At 56.1% G+C, this 13,996-nt stretch overlaps 1 protein-coding gene and 1 long non-coding RNA gene across 4 annotated transcripts in view; one reads left to right on the top strand and one right to left on the bottom strand.

The window, feature by feature from the left end:
• Positions 1-13,996, top strand: part of GABBR2 (gamma-aminobutyric acid type B receptor subunit 2) — a 331,181-nt gene that overhangs the window by 297,075 nt on the left and 20,110 nt on the right. The gene's annotated exons all lie outside the window — the stretch shown is intronic.
• On the bottom strand, positions 6,671-8,753 carry LOC139079660 (uncharacterized). Its single transcript, XR_011533453.1, has 2 exons — positions 8,429-8,753; positions 6,671-8,135 (listed from the first exon to the last, which is right to left on the bottom strand). It is a non-coding gene; the product is annotated as an uncharacterized lncRNA (long non-coding RNA).

Below are 13,996 nucleotides of genomic sequence, written 5' to 3'. Positions count from 1 at the left end.
ATTTTAAGAAAGCCTAGAAACTAGTTTTCTGCCTCTTGGAAATATGCAGTGGGCTTTATTTAGCATATTGAAGGCTCTGAAAAGTCCTGCAGCATACATTTTTTTAACTAAATTTTTTTGTTTTTAATAATAAAAACCATTTTAATTAGCATTTCCAAAATGTCTTTGGCTGTGGAAGCCTGTTTTCATAGAACATATATACATTTACATGTTCTGAGGAATATGGTTTAGGAAGTGCTGCGGGAGGGGCCGAGGAAGCTTTGCGGGTTTTGAGCAGGAGAGAGCACGTTTTGGAGAGGTCTCTGGCAGTTGGGTCGATCAGGGAGCTTGGGGGCAGAGGGGAAAGGAGGCGGGCCCCAAGCCCTTTGAAGCCAGACGTAATAAGGATCTAAACCAGAGGCTTCACATGCTTCCGTGTTTTCTTTCCGTTTTATTTTAAGCTGCATTGTTGTCTTAAAATTGGAAAATCGGTGTTGCTATAATAAATCACAGCACAAGGATTTTACTCGGGCATAAAATCTGAATGAGAAGAGCGATCTGTGCAGTCTTCCATCTTCAGAGGAAGCGTTTAGCCCGACAGGGTGTGGGGACACAATCTGTTTCTGCCAATCTCCAGAGGCCCTTGAGGCCTCCAGTCGGAGGGACCCGGATCCGGTTCCAGGTCCACACCTGCGCAGCTCCGCAACCCTGGGCAAGCGGCTCCATTTCTCCGTGCCTCCGTTTCCCCATACGGTGAAGAGGAAGAATAGTCCTTCTCTCCCAGGACGGCTTCGGGGATGGCATGAGGGGACACGTGCCTGACACGAGAGAACATAAAAGCACACGCGGCTGCCCTTCTGTGCTGTCAGGACGGGCAGGGCGGCCGAGGTCAGGAGGAACCCCAGCTCTCAGCAACCAAAGGCATCAGGGGCCCTTCTCTCACTTGCACGAAGTCCCCCGTGAACCCGGGCGGCCTCCAGGGCGGCCGTCTTCCAGGAGCTGGCTCGGGGAGTTGGGCTCCAACCCGACGCTCCCCGCAGCTCTTGCAGCAGCTCTGCCTGCTCCAGCCCACAGGGGGGAAACGTCACTTCCGCCCACAGCCCATTGGCCGGAACTAGTCACGTGCCCTTCCCCCCCCCCCGCCCCCCCCCCCCGCCCCCCCCCCCCCCCGCCCCCAAGCCACTGTGGCCAGGCTGAGAATGTGGGCGAGCAGATGGGATGGGGGAGCACCAGCCTCTGCCGCTCCTTCGTCCCAGTCAGTCCACTTAACCTCTCTGAGCCGCAGTTTCCTCATCTGTCAATAAGGGCTAATACGTCTCATCCTACCCTCATGGGGTTGTCAGAAGGGCTCATATGACTATACATGTGAAAAATGGGAAGTAAAGTTAGCGGGATTATAGGCTTGCTTGCTGCGCCAAAGCCACATCCCATTCTTTGGTTCATAGGAAAAATGTACAGTTTCAACCCTCCTTAAATCCATGTTCCTGCTCTTGTTTCCCCAAGCCCATCGTGCCTCTGGATTGCCTGCTCCCTCCTCTCATTGGAGTCTTTTAAATTATTTTTCGGTGAGAGTATTAAGGCCCTTACCAGTAGCCTTTGGCGGCCTGTTTTGGGGACTGCACACTAGGCGGCACGTGTGACATGGAAAGGGGGACCCTGAAGTGTCAGGAGCAATGACAGGGAGCACGGTCTGGTGCATCTCTCCTAGACAGCGAGAAAACTTGCGGGGTTCTTCATCACAGGATACATGGCTCCTAGATTCCTAGGAACACCAGACGGTGTGTCTGTGTGTATGTGAGTGTGCATGTGTGTGTGTGTGGCTGTTCCAAGCACCAGTAGTCCCCTAAGCATGGGCATTGACCACATGGACTGCTGAGCTCTGTGGTTGGTTTGTCTGCAAAATAACCAATGCAAGCTCAGGGGACAGCCCCAGGCGAGTGGGGCCCTTGGCGTGGGGAGGGGACGACAGTATCACCCTACTCAGATCCCCTGGGACACTTGTGTTCTCTTCTGTGCCAGACCCCATGGAGACAGGGACAAGATCAAGGGTAGCCAGGATAAATAAGCAACTGTGCCATGTACGAAGGGTTGATGTCAACCCAGCAAAGAGAATGTCCAAAAGGACACAATCACTGTCGCTAAGCTTCAGAGGAGCCACCCTGGAGCCAAGGGAGCAGCCATGTCCTGCAGGGCAGAGGGCAGATCCAGGACCAGTGGGGGGAAGTTCTGGGGACACAGATTCAGCTTAGGATGAGGAACAACATCTGTGTTTTAGTCTGACCTCTCCAAAAGTGAACTGGGAGGTAGTGAGTGTCTCATCACCAGAAGTGTGCAAAGAAAGGTTGGACGAGTCCTTGACAGGGACTATACACTAAGGAAGGGAAGGAAAAGAAGATGCTTGAGTCTCTCCAAGCCCAACAGTTGTGGATTCTACAAACTAGAACAGTGTCACCTCAAAAAACTTTTTTATGTATATTCGTTGCTAATGGGTGTGTGAGATCATTTGAGACCAGCCTTATAGTTATAATGAATTGGAGCATCATGTCCACGCTGGAAACTTTGTTATGGGTGCAGAGGAGAAGGCACTGTCAGGGCACAAAGAAGCTGGCCCAGAAACTGAGCCGGGCTGCAGGGTGAGGAAGGGGCGCGCGCACCCTCCAGGGGCCTGTTGCTGCCCAGGAATTCCCAGGCACAGCCAGTGTTGGCAGCAGCACCAACTGTAACATCCTATGTTGGAACAATCTTTGCAACATTGCACTTTTGTGGCTCCCGATATGCTTGCTTCCCCGAATGACAACAGCAAAGGAAATGGATGCGTCGTTCCCGCACACGTTACGCAGCCTGCAAGCTGGCTTTAGGTCCTTTGTCTGCTCACGCTCTCGCTCGATGCTGGGAACAACGCTCAAAGCAGGCGATCCGGCGTTTCTCAGAGGAGAACCCGGGCTCAGAGGGAACATGACAGACCTGCGGCCAGAACCCTCATCCAGAAGCAAGGCCAGCGGCTGCCCATTACCCAGAGCACTGGGTGTCCCCCTGTTGCCTTCGAGCCAGGGCAGACTGTAAAACGGGAGATGCAGCAGGGAACAGAGAGGGAGCACTGAGGCTCGTCCCGGCAGCCGCCTCCTTTCTCCTTGGTGAACTGGGGTTCCCAGAACCAGCCAGAGTTCCAGGGAGGAGCAGGAACAGAAAGGGCCCTGGGCTAGGAGTCAGGACATCCCCGGCCCAAGTGCCGGGTCCTCGGATTTCACGCTGTGGGGCCTTGGCTGGGTTACAAGCTACTCCCGGGCTCAGTGTCCTCTGTGCAAAATGGAAACGAGGCTGATGGCCCTACTGATTTCCCAGGGTTGTGAGGCAGATCTAATGACACTGGAAACCGTAAAACTGAGTCACGTGCACAGCAGCGGTACAGAGTAGCAGCTCTGCCCAGGATCCCACATGCTCCAGCTTCCTGGGTACAGAGCATCTTCACACCCTCGTTCTGTCACCTCCCAGCTCACACCAAGCTGGGCTTGGACTGGACAGCAGGGAGTGGCTGTGAACTAGCCAGGCTGTGCCCTGAGTTATCAGCAGGCACCCGTGAGAGGCTGATGAGAGACACTGTGCTGGCACGGCACAGCCAGGCCAGGGCTGAGCAGGGCCAGCTCAGCGGCCTTGAGGTCTGGGCAGGAGAGATACCAGCCTGGCCAAGGCCTGGGGCTGAGGAGCTTGGACAGGGCCCTCTGGGAGCTCCACTCACCTTTAGGGCCACAGATCTCGCCCCAGGCCCAGGGGACTTGCCCCCACAAAGAGGCCCTTTGGCCTGAGGGGTGCTGGCCTACAGGCATGATGGGGGTGGGTGGACCGTTCACAGGCCTTCCCAGGCCAGGCTGGGAAGTATAGGGGCAGGCGCTGCCCTTGGCCAGCTCAGGGCCAGAGCCGAGTCTAGCTTCGGGCAGGGCTTCCCGCCCTTTCCACATCGTGGCGCACGTAGAAAACACCACATCTTAGCCTAGCACCAGGGTGACTGCAGAGCCCGCTCATGGCTGGAGGCAGAGGAGTGCACCATCTTGGGACACTTGTAACCCATTGCTGGCACACCCGTGAACAGGGCACACTTTTGGGTACTTCTGGATCTGTTGTTTAAAGCAAAGGTTTGGGGAGTAGGACATGGGTTGAGTCCCAGCCCGTGACTTGGTGCCTGTGTAACCTTGAGCACATCACTCAGCCTCTCTGGGCCCCACTGAGCGTCCCCTAAAATGGGGGCTGTACTGGAGCTCACTCCTGCGGCGACTGGATGAAACGGGACAACGAGCATGACAGGCTTGGCCCGGAATCGGGCACACAGCCAGCAGTCAGAACGTGTTGGGTGGGGTGGACGGAGGAAGTATAAGCGGTGGAGGGGACCGTGGGGGTGGTGATGGAGGAGAGAAAAGCTGAGCACAGGCGTCTCTAACACGAGGCAACAGTTCTCCCCAAAGAGAGGCCTGAGGCGCAGGGGCGTCCGAGGGGCGGACTGGGGGTAGAGGACCCAGGAGGATTTCAGAGATGGAGGAATGGGTGTGGTTTACACGGTGGCGTGAAGAAAGGGCATCCCGGGACCAGGAAACAGCACAGTGACAGACCAGGAGGGGAGATTACAGGGCCCAGCGATGGACGAGGTTGGGAGAGGGGAGATGAGGCTGGGTAGATATGTGGGGTCCAACCGCAGGGGGTCACACTGCCGGGATCCAGGGTCTGGGCATCTTTCCTGCAGCCTGGGGAGCCACTGGAGGTTCGGCACTCCACTCCAGAGGTGGCATCAAGGAATGGCTGGGGGTGGCAGGGGAGCCGAGGGAGGGCCCAGGCCACAGGAGAGGTAACAAGGTCCAGAAAGGAGGCGGGAGGAAGGGGGCCGGAGGAATGAGAAAGGCCACAGGGACGCCCAGGGCTCTGTCTCACCTGGTGGGCCGCGGGGCCTTCTCTGAGCGAGCAAACCCCGGAGGAAGGGCAGGGTTACGGGAGACCGTGATGAGCTCAGACGGGGGGATGTTGCGTTGGAGGGTCGGCGTCAGGGGAGGGTGCCCCGCAGAGGGGTGCCCGTCAGCAGGAGGAGGGGAGAGAGTGAGGGCACCCACGGAGAAGGCAAAGAACCAGAGAGGGCAGGGCCTGGAAGGGACAGAGCCCTTCCACGGTGGCCTCAGGGAACAGAGGACTAAGAGTCTCCTGCCTTGGGCCACTAGGAGGTCGCCCCAGGAGCATTACAGTGGCTTGTGGGGGAGTGGTAGGAGGTAAAGAATGTAGCTGGAGTACATCCCCTCTTCCAGAAAGCTCTACTGAAGGGCAAAAGAAAGGCGCAAAGAGCTTGAGGAACAAGAAGTGCGGAGGAGGAGCGTGGACGAGGCTGCGGGCTGGGGGTGGGGAGCAATAGGAGAGGAGGTGACATGGAGCACAGACGTGCTGGGGGCTTTGCTTCCCGTCATTCTCCATCCCCGCTAGGTACAACCCAGCAACTGTTCCCTCGTTAAGCCCTTGTTTCATTCATTCTCAGGGTTTAGTTTACAACATCTCAGGTTCTTACTGTACTGTGACGGCATCTGAGGGACACAAGTCTCCCTTCTCTTCCCTTTTGTCGCCCTCTGTTCTCCTTTCTCTGTTCTGCTCACCCCTGCCCACAGGGGTCAGGGCCCCCAGAGCCTCACCTGCCCTGCCCTGGGGCCCCCGCCTTTGCCTGCCCCAGATGCACAGTTGTCGGGGGTCAGGCTGGTCCCAGGGCTGCAGGAGGAAAGTGGAGTTCTGCTCTCAGGGGGGAGCGGTGCAGCCACAGCCACTCCCACATGCACCCTGGGAAACACTGTCCCACGGATGCTGCCCCACCAGGTCAGGGCCTGAGGGGTCTCGCATCCTGGTCCTGCCGAGGGCCGGTGCACGCCCGCTCCAGGCAGCAGAGCCAGGGGACATCCACTTCCTGTCTGGTGCTGCCACCATGGAATCACCAAATGTCGCACTTGAAGGGTCCTTGGAGGGAGAGGGGCTCACTTGTCCAAGTTGACCAGCAGACGTTTCCACTCAATAACGCTGCTTTTACAAAAACCAGGAGACTATGTGAATAGTTAACCAATATTTCTACAGATCTCGGTGTCAGCTGGGGCCTCGTGGGCCTTGGGATCCAGAAAGAATTGCTCAGACCCCAAGGGGAGGGCTGTGGACATCCGGGGCATGCTCGAGATTTTGGCCCTTTCCCAGCCTTTCCTGCAGGCTTAGTCCAGTTCCTGGTTCACAGACACCGTCTCTCTCCCACCCTACATCATGCGGGGCACTCTCAGGCCCCGAGCAGCTTCGCCAGCTCCCCTCGCCCGTCGAGCATTTCCTGATTTCAGAACCCGAAGATGTGATAATCTGTGGGGAAGGAACATGTGGCCAACCAGCTTCCCTCCTTCTCCCTGCCTCCCTCCCCTCTCTCCTCTGATCCTCTCCTCCTCCTCCCCGTCAGGAGCAAGAGCACCCCTCTCCTGGCCCCTCCGTGGTCCTGGCCTCCTCTGAACGCTCGCCTGTGGCACTCGCCCTCCCAGAGCTGGCGCTTTCCTCGGAGCTCGTGGCTCGCCCTGCAGGGAGCTCTCCCCGCTGCTAGGACCGGACCGCTAGGCGCCTTCCTCACTCACACGGAGGGTTTCCACTCACCGCTCAGTCTCTGCCCAGTTCTACCAACTTAAGAAAGAACAGTTGTCACACTCACTTCAAAACTGTCCTTAGACTTAAAAGCTCTTCCAAGCATCCGCTTGGCTCTGGGACGAGGCCTGGAGCCGTGCCGGCCCAGCAGCCCGGCTGTGGGACGGTGGCGGACATGCCCAGCCCACAGTGCTGCTGAGTCTCATTTCCAAAGAAAGCCAGCAACCCAGGCGTGCATGTGAAATCGCCTGAGTTCTAAATACTGACCATCAAGTCTAAAAGGCTTAAACACCATGTAGGTCAAGTAAAACGCATCTGTGAGCCCCACACGGCCTGAGGGCCACATGTTTCTCTCTGCTGTGGGGCCAAGGGAGGACTCCAGCCTGGTGACTCCCTCTCTCCAGGATGCGGAGCGACCTCCCTGTCCCCATCGCTGGGGCAGCCTTTCATCTGGGGAAGGGCATGTGTGGGCACTGGTCTGTCATTCGCCAGCTCAGCCAGGCTCGCTGGCAAGTGCTTGATGCCACCACCTTCATGCCAGGCAGGAGCCACAAACCAGGAGGCCGACCCAGGAGGCAGGGGTGCCCTCGCCAGTTCACAGTGCCTCTTGAAAGCCCCCTGCCCCCATCAAGCACCTCTGGCAATACCTGTGAGCTCTTCCTGCTCCAGCCTTGCCCCAGAGGCCTCTGGGGTCCAAGGAGCACAGGGGATCCCCTGAAGGCCCATGTCCGACAGGGAGTGGAGCAGAGCCAGGCCACAGGGAATGACAAAAGGAGTTGAGATGCCCCCACCTGCTTTGCAGCAAAGAGGTCTGGCTTGGCTTTGCCTCTGACTTGCTGTGTAAGTCTCTTGTCCTCTCTGAGCCTCGGTTTCCTCACCTGTAACCTGGTATAAAATTCCTGGCTCCTTCACCAGACTGTTCTGAGGTCAAAATCACAGCGAGATCTTGGTGTGAATGCATGTACGGGCTGCAGAGGGCTAAATCATCAGGACCTGGTCCTGCACTTGACCCCCACCCCAGCCATGACCCTTACACAACCACAGAATTTCCTGCTGGTCTCCAAAGTCAAACTCAGGATGCCTCTCTGAACAGCACCAGGTAGGGGTCCTGGTGGCCCACTGGCATCCTACTGCCAAGCCCCGGCTCCGTGCCCTCCTCAGCCAGGTCCCGGCCATCTCCCTGACCTCATCTCTCTTCTGCAAAGCAGGACTCCTCGAGGGCGTGGCCAGCAGGCATCGGGTGAGCAGCTCTGGGCCCTGTGCCTGCTGCTCTGGAAGCTGCTCCGGGTGCACCTGAGCCAGGGTGCCTGGCACCAGCAGATTGGATAAGTGCAGCTCCAGGGGCTGACGGGGCCATGCCCAGCCCTCGGGAACAGTAAATCCTGACAAATGTCAGCTGGAGAGCAGTCCACGAGGCTGGCTTCTCCTGTGCCAACCCCAGCACGGTCCAGCACAGGGCATGGGACCAGCATGTGGGTGTCCCCTCAGTCACCACTTGCTGTAAGTCCTGTCCTGGGCCTCAGTTTCTCTATCTGTGAAAAGAGGAATTGGATGAGCACATAATCCCCTTGATGTTTGGAAATGGGGAGCCAGGGGAGCGAGAGTTGGCTGTCACGTGACTAGACGACACTCCTGGCATTTACTGCGCAGGGGCCAGGAACTGAGTGCCCTGCCCTCAACAGGACAGTCCCTCAACAAAGAATCAACCCCCTCCGAAGAAGAAAGGCAAACCCCGGGGGGTGACCTCATAGGCCCCTTCCAGACCTGGGATTCCGAAAAACTTCACCCAAACTCATAATCAAACATCCTAAAAAGAAATCCTTACCTTAAAACGACAGCTCCTAACTTTGCTGCCTCAGGGATGAGGGAAGCAGCCTGGCCCCGGAGAGATCTGGAAGGTTCCTCCAGCGCCAGCGCTCTGTGACTCTCTGCAGTTGGAGATGATGATGATAGCTGACACACAGGAGCGGGTTTCCAGTCTCTGAACCCTGCTAAACACACCGCTTGCCTCCTTTGGTCATCTTGCCAACCCTGGGAGGTTGCAGATGAGGATCTCATGGCTCAGAGAGGCTTCGAGATGTCTTCAAAATCACACAGCTGGCAAGTGATGAACTTGGGATTTGAACCTGCACCCTTTCCCCTCCCTGCTCGGGCTTCTTTGATGGGACCCCCGCCCAAAAGAGACCCCCCAAAGAGACATTGTCAACTCACCTGCCTTTCCAGAAAGAGAGAAGCATCTCGAGACTCCGAACACAGCTGAGAGGTAGGACATCCTTCCCCTCCCCCCACGTACATGCAAACTCACTTTCACACGCACATGGCTACTCACCTCCAGGAGAAAAGCCTACCATTTTACCAGATATTTCAAAAATCAACTTTGAAATTTAAAAACAGAGGCAGGAATGGCCAAGGGAGAAAGTGCCCTTGGGCTAGGCTGTCACTCTACGTCAGAAGTGTGTGAGTGACAATGGGAATCTCCATTCTTAACTGAGGATCTGCCAGGCTGAGGACCACATGTCACTCTGTCGTTTAAGATCCTTTAAGGCCCTGCTGCCGAAAGGGCGGTCCCTGGACCAGCAGCAGCCGTCACCTGGGAGCTGCTCAGAGATGCGGCATTGGGGCCCATCCAGACCCCTGGCCTGCTCTGTATTTTAACCAGCTGCTGGGAGGGCGGGTTCGAGTGCACATTATCAGTGAGGATCGGTGCTGGCCCCTCCCTCACCACGCTCCAGCCACACTGGTGTCCTCTGGGGCCCTGAAACATGCCCAGGTCTTTGCCGTTTCGGGTCCTTCCCACTTGCTGTTCCCTCTCCCAGGAAGGCTCTCAGCCTAGGTTCTCAGGGCTGGTCTTTCTCATCACTCAGGTCTCAGACTAAATGTCAGCACTTCAGAAAAGCCTTCCCAGACGACCCGATCTGAAGAAGGTCCCCGTTAGCGCCCCGCAGAGGGCCTGTAGTTCTGTTTGGGAACACCAATGGCGGCTCTGTTCATGGTGGTACCAGGTGGTTCGTCCACACGTGGGGTGTGCCCCGCCTAGAAGGCACACTCCTCACAGGCGAGCATGCTGTGGGTCTTCCACACCTGCACCCACACCCAGCACGTGCAGCACGCTCGGACTGTGAGAATAGCGATTCAGTGATTCTGAATGAGCGAATGCAGGACAAATATGGCCCTGCCTCCATCATTCAGGCTCACATGACTAGACAGTACACTAACCCAGGGGCTCCCTTTGCAAATGGGAAACTGAGGTCTCGAAAGGGCGAGCACTTACTTGCCAAGGTCACTCAGCAAGTCTAGAGGAGGACCAAGACTGCGGCCCCGCAGGCCTCCACGCCTGAGCCCAGGCCCGGACCCCCACCTGTCCGTCTGTGTGGCCTGACAAAGCAGGGCGTTTGCAGGGGCCACTGACCTACATTGTGAGTAATTGCGCTGCGCAGAGGGACTCACAGGCCAGCTGCTCTCCGTTCGCTGCACAGATGGGCGAGGCTTTCCCAGGCAGCACCTGCCTGCTCCCGCTGGGCAGGAGACGGGTGTGAGCACCGGCCAGCGTGGACCAGTGTGCCCTCTCGGCGGGGTGCCGTCCCTGCCAGGCAGGAAGAGCATCTGATCAGCCTGAGTTCCGCTTGCAGCACCGAAGCTCAGCCTTCACAGAGCTCCAGGGCATCGGGCAGGCCTCTAACGAATGCTTAGCGATTCAGTCGTTCCTCCCACGAGCAGCGCCTCACAGTTTACAGAGCAGGTCTGTCCCCACTGTCTCCTTGGGGTTTGACACAACGCTGTGAGAAGGCGGGCAGGCTCGGGAGGGCACAGGGTGAGGGAGGAAAGAACACTGGGTCGGCAGTCAGACAGACCTGGGTTTGAATCTCAGCTCCGACGCTGACGAGCAAGTAAAGAAGAGAAACAAAAAGGAGAAAAAAGCAAGTTGAGAATTCTTGTAGGCCAGTCATCCAGAGCAAGGGAAACATTCTTAGGCCAGTAGACATGCTGCAGTCCACAACCGTACACAGGAGAAGTGGGCCTGACATCCTGGCTCAGACCCTGATGTGAGATCCCAGGATGGCATCTGCAGGGGCTAGGGCCCTGTGCTCACTGTGACCAGGTCCCCAGCCTGGGCCCTCCAGCCCCTCATTACCCAATATTTTCCCCCCACCCTCCCACCCCCGCTGCCCCCGGAAAGGCGGGGAGGGCGGGTCCTCTACGGTGCCTGGAAATCTGGCCTCGTTTAAGGCCAGTGGGTGCCTTCTGGAGTAGCACGGGATGCTGCTGCCGGCTTCACCACTTGCAGCCCCACTGAACCACAGAATTAGCTCTGTGTCCCCATCGGAGGGTGATTCACGGCCGCCCGGCGGGACCCTCCGCACGGTTCTTTGGTGCCCTCTAGTGGCACTTTGGTGCACGACAACGAGTTCAAGCACGTAAGCACTCAGGTGACGGTCGGGGCTCCCGCCCCTCCCGCTGCAGGGTGGGGCGCATCTCCACCTCGTGTGTGACCGCGCAGACCGCTCTGAACTCCAGTCCCGGCCCCCATCAGGACGGATCAGACACGAAGAGGCATGGCTCTTACAGTTTGCTTTGAGATTCAGTGCAGGGGTCATTGGCTTTACTCAGACTCCTGGACCCCAGCCTCATGGGTGCACGAACCTCATCACTCGGAAAACCACCCCCGCCCCTCCCACTCTGAGCCGTGGCCCGTGTGCACAGACCTGGGGCTGTGTGAAGGTGATGTTAATGACCAGGGGATTTTGGCAGCTTGTTTATGGATCGGCGCCTGCATGCTGGGGAGCTGGCGTGGAAGCAGCCTTTGGGACCACTGACTGCTCTGAAGTCTCGATTGGCCCTTGGTTTCTCGCTGACCTCGGCCTCTGCCGCCCAGGCTGGGCGTAAGCTCATTCAGATGGCTGGGGGACTGAAAGACGAGATGGAGGAAATAGGATTTCAGGATTCAAAGAGGTCAGAGCAGACCAGCATGGTGGGATGGGGGGGCGGGGGGAGGGGGGTACTAAGAAGGTAAAAGGTAACCAGGCTGGAATATCAGCTGCAGAAGGGGAAGACAAGAGCTCACAGCAGTTCTATGAAAACTACCTGATGGGGTCTCAGTCAACCCTAAGGAACATATGAGTCACCAGTGGAAGGCAGTGATGTAGAAAGCCAAGGAGGTCTGGAGCAAGGGCACAGGCAGACTGCTCAGCACCCGCTGGAGCACGGGGCTCCATCCGAGGCCCACAGATCAATGGCAACCGCAAGCAGGTTGAAGGACTGGGTTGACTTGTGGGGGGAGCTGATGTGTACCCTCACGGCAGCTCTCCCCCTCCTGAGGAAGATGTGTAAACTCAAGGAGAGAGCTTGGAATTACTCAGGGGAGCCCCAGAGGAAAGACAAGGACCAACGGGTGGCGGTGCGGGAGAATAAGGTTCTGGCTCGATAGAAGAACTGTGCGGCCAGCTCATCAAGAGTGGGAAGGGAGGGGCTCTCTGTCCCTGGGGGCGTACAAGCCAGGCAACCAGTCAGCTTCCCGTGAAGAGAGTGTTCATTACATTGAACAAGGGTGTTTGACAGAATCAGTCCTCTCTACACAGACTCTAAGAGCCCATCATAAATTATTGCCTTTCATTGGAGAACAGCAGACACTATCATCATTAATGGGGTTGCTACTCATGCATGACCGTAATGGGCTCTGCTGCTGCATGCTCATATCTGCCTGGTTGGCAGCTCCTGGGCGGGTCGCAGTGGAAGGGACTCTCTAGCCCTGGCAGCTCTGCCTGTGGCTCCTGGAGGTCACTTCCCCTGGGGTGCCTCCACTGCAGAGGCCTCGGGGGACCCCGCTCTCCCTCAAGCACTCCAGCCTATGCGGACTCAACAAGCACGGAACTGCAGAGGCCACGCTAAGGCTTTCTGTGGCTTGGGACAACAAAAAGGAAATCAAGCCTGAGAAAGCATGCAGCCGGATGATCTGGTTACATAGTGGCCTGAGCCCACAGGCCCACCTCTCCCAGCTCCTCCTGCTTCCATGTGGGAGCACCATCTTTCCCCAACTCACAGGAGCCCAGGCCACTGCCTGCTTCCAAGGCCGGGCCTGGAGAGCAGGGCCAAAGGAAATAGGATTTCCACCCCCACCTGCCTGAGGCCTGCCTTCCACATGCCCGGATCCCGCCAAAGTGCCCCTTCTTCCTGGTGATTGACCCTGGGGGTGCCCAGCCCTTACCTTTCGGGGGGTGGCTTTACCCTGGGCCTCAACAGGGCAGCTCCATCAGAACACAACATCCTGAACTCACTTCTTTGATGAGATACCCTCAGTGGGATCTGTTCTAAAGGCAAACAGATTCGCAGAGAAATCTTCAACTTTACTCATTACATTTTTTGTTGGCAGTGTATGGATGTGGCAATTCTGAAACTATTTTCTGTCTGTTATAGGACTGAACAAATGAGTGACTATCTTGATATTGTTGGAAACCAGGGATATCACTGTGGGAGAAGAAAGATGCAAATATGGAATAGGAAGAAGCAAGCAAGAACCCTGTGGTGTTGGATTTTATCTATATCTATTTATAGATAGATGGGAGAAAGATAGGGATAGATAGATAGAATGATCGTGGATGGATGGATGGGTAGATGGATGGATGGATGGATGGACAGATACATAAAGGCGACTAGAAGTAATGATACCCTAGGACATAGGAACAGTATGTCTAGTGCCCAAATCTTAGTTTCTAAATACATTATCCACTAAAAGGAACAAGGATTCCTTGGAGAAATGGCTGATTCCAAGGCTGGGGCAAGGAAAGTATGAGGAGAGCCTGGAACATCTTGTACCAAGAAGTAGGAAAATGCTCAAAAAAATTTTGAGAATTTGTTGAGAAAACACAGAAGGCGGCATGAAGGGGCTTTCCACTGGCCAAATCTGGAAAAATCTGAGCATCAAAATGAATAATCATATTAATGGATTATAAGACATTGAATTGAAAAGGAACCCACAAGTCTATACTGATATCCATAAATAAATGGGAGGAAAGGGCAGCTCTTGTCTACAGTAGAATGCCAAGTATTTAACTGAAATGATAGAAAATCATCATTTTGCAGCCACCAAAGTAATGTGACTCAGGTCGGAACCATCAATGGATGCTGAAACCACTGAGTTAATGTTTGTGGGGGAACAGGATACTCACACGGTCTCAGAGTATCTCCCACAGATTATTTATTAATTACAAGGAGGAAATGGTACCTTTCAAGTGGAACGATCTGGCAGACATCACCTCAACCAAATGATCACAGTTCACATGACCAATAATGGGACAGAGTGCCATCAAGCGCCCCTGCTGTGAACACCCAGGAGACACGAACATCACTTCCGCAGGATGCCTGCCAAGACTGAATAACCTGAATCTAACCGTGAAAA

The sequence above is a fragment of the Equus przewalskii genome, chromosome 26, assembly GCF_037783145.1.
Source record: "Equus przewalskii isolate Varuska chromosome 26, EquPr2, whole genome shotgun sequence".
NCBI lineage: Eukaryota > Metazoa > Chordata > Mammalia > Perissodactyla > Equidae > Equus > Equus przewalskii.
This window is presented reverse-complemented; position numbering and strand designations above follow the sequence as displayed.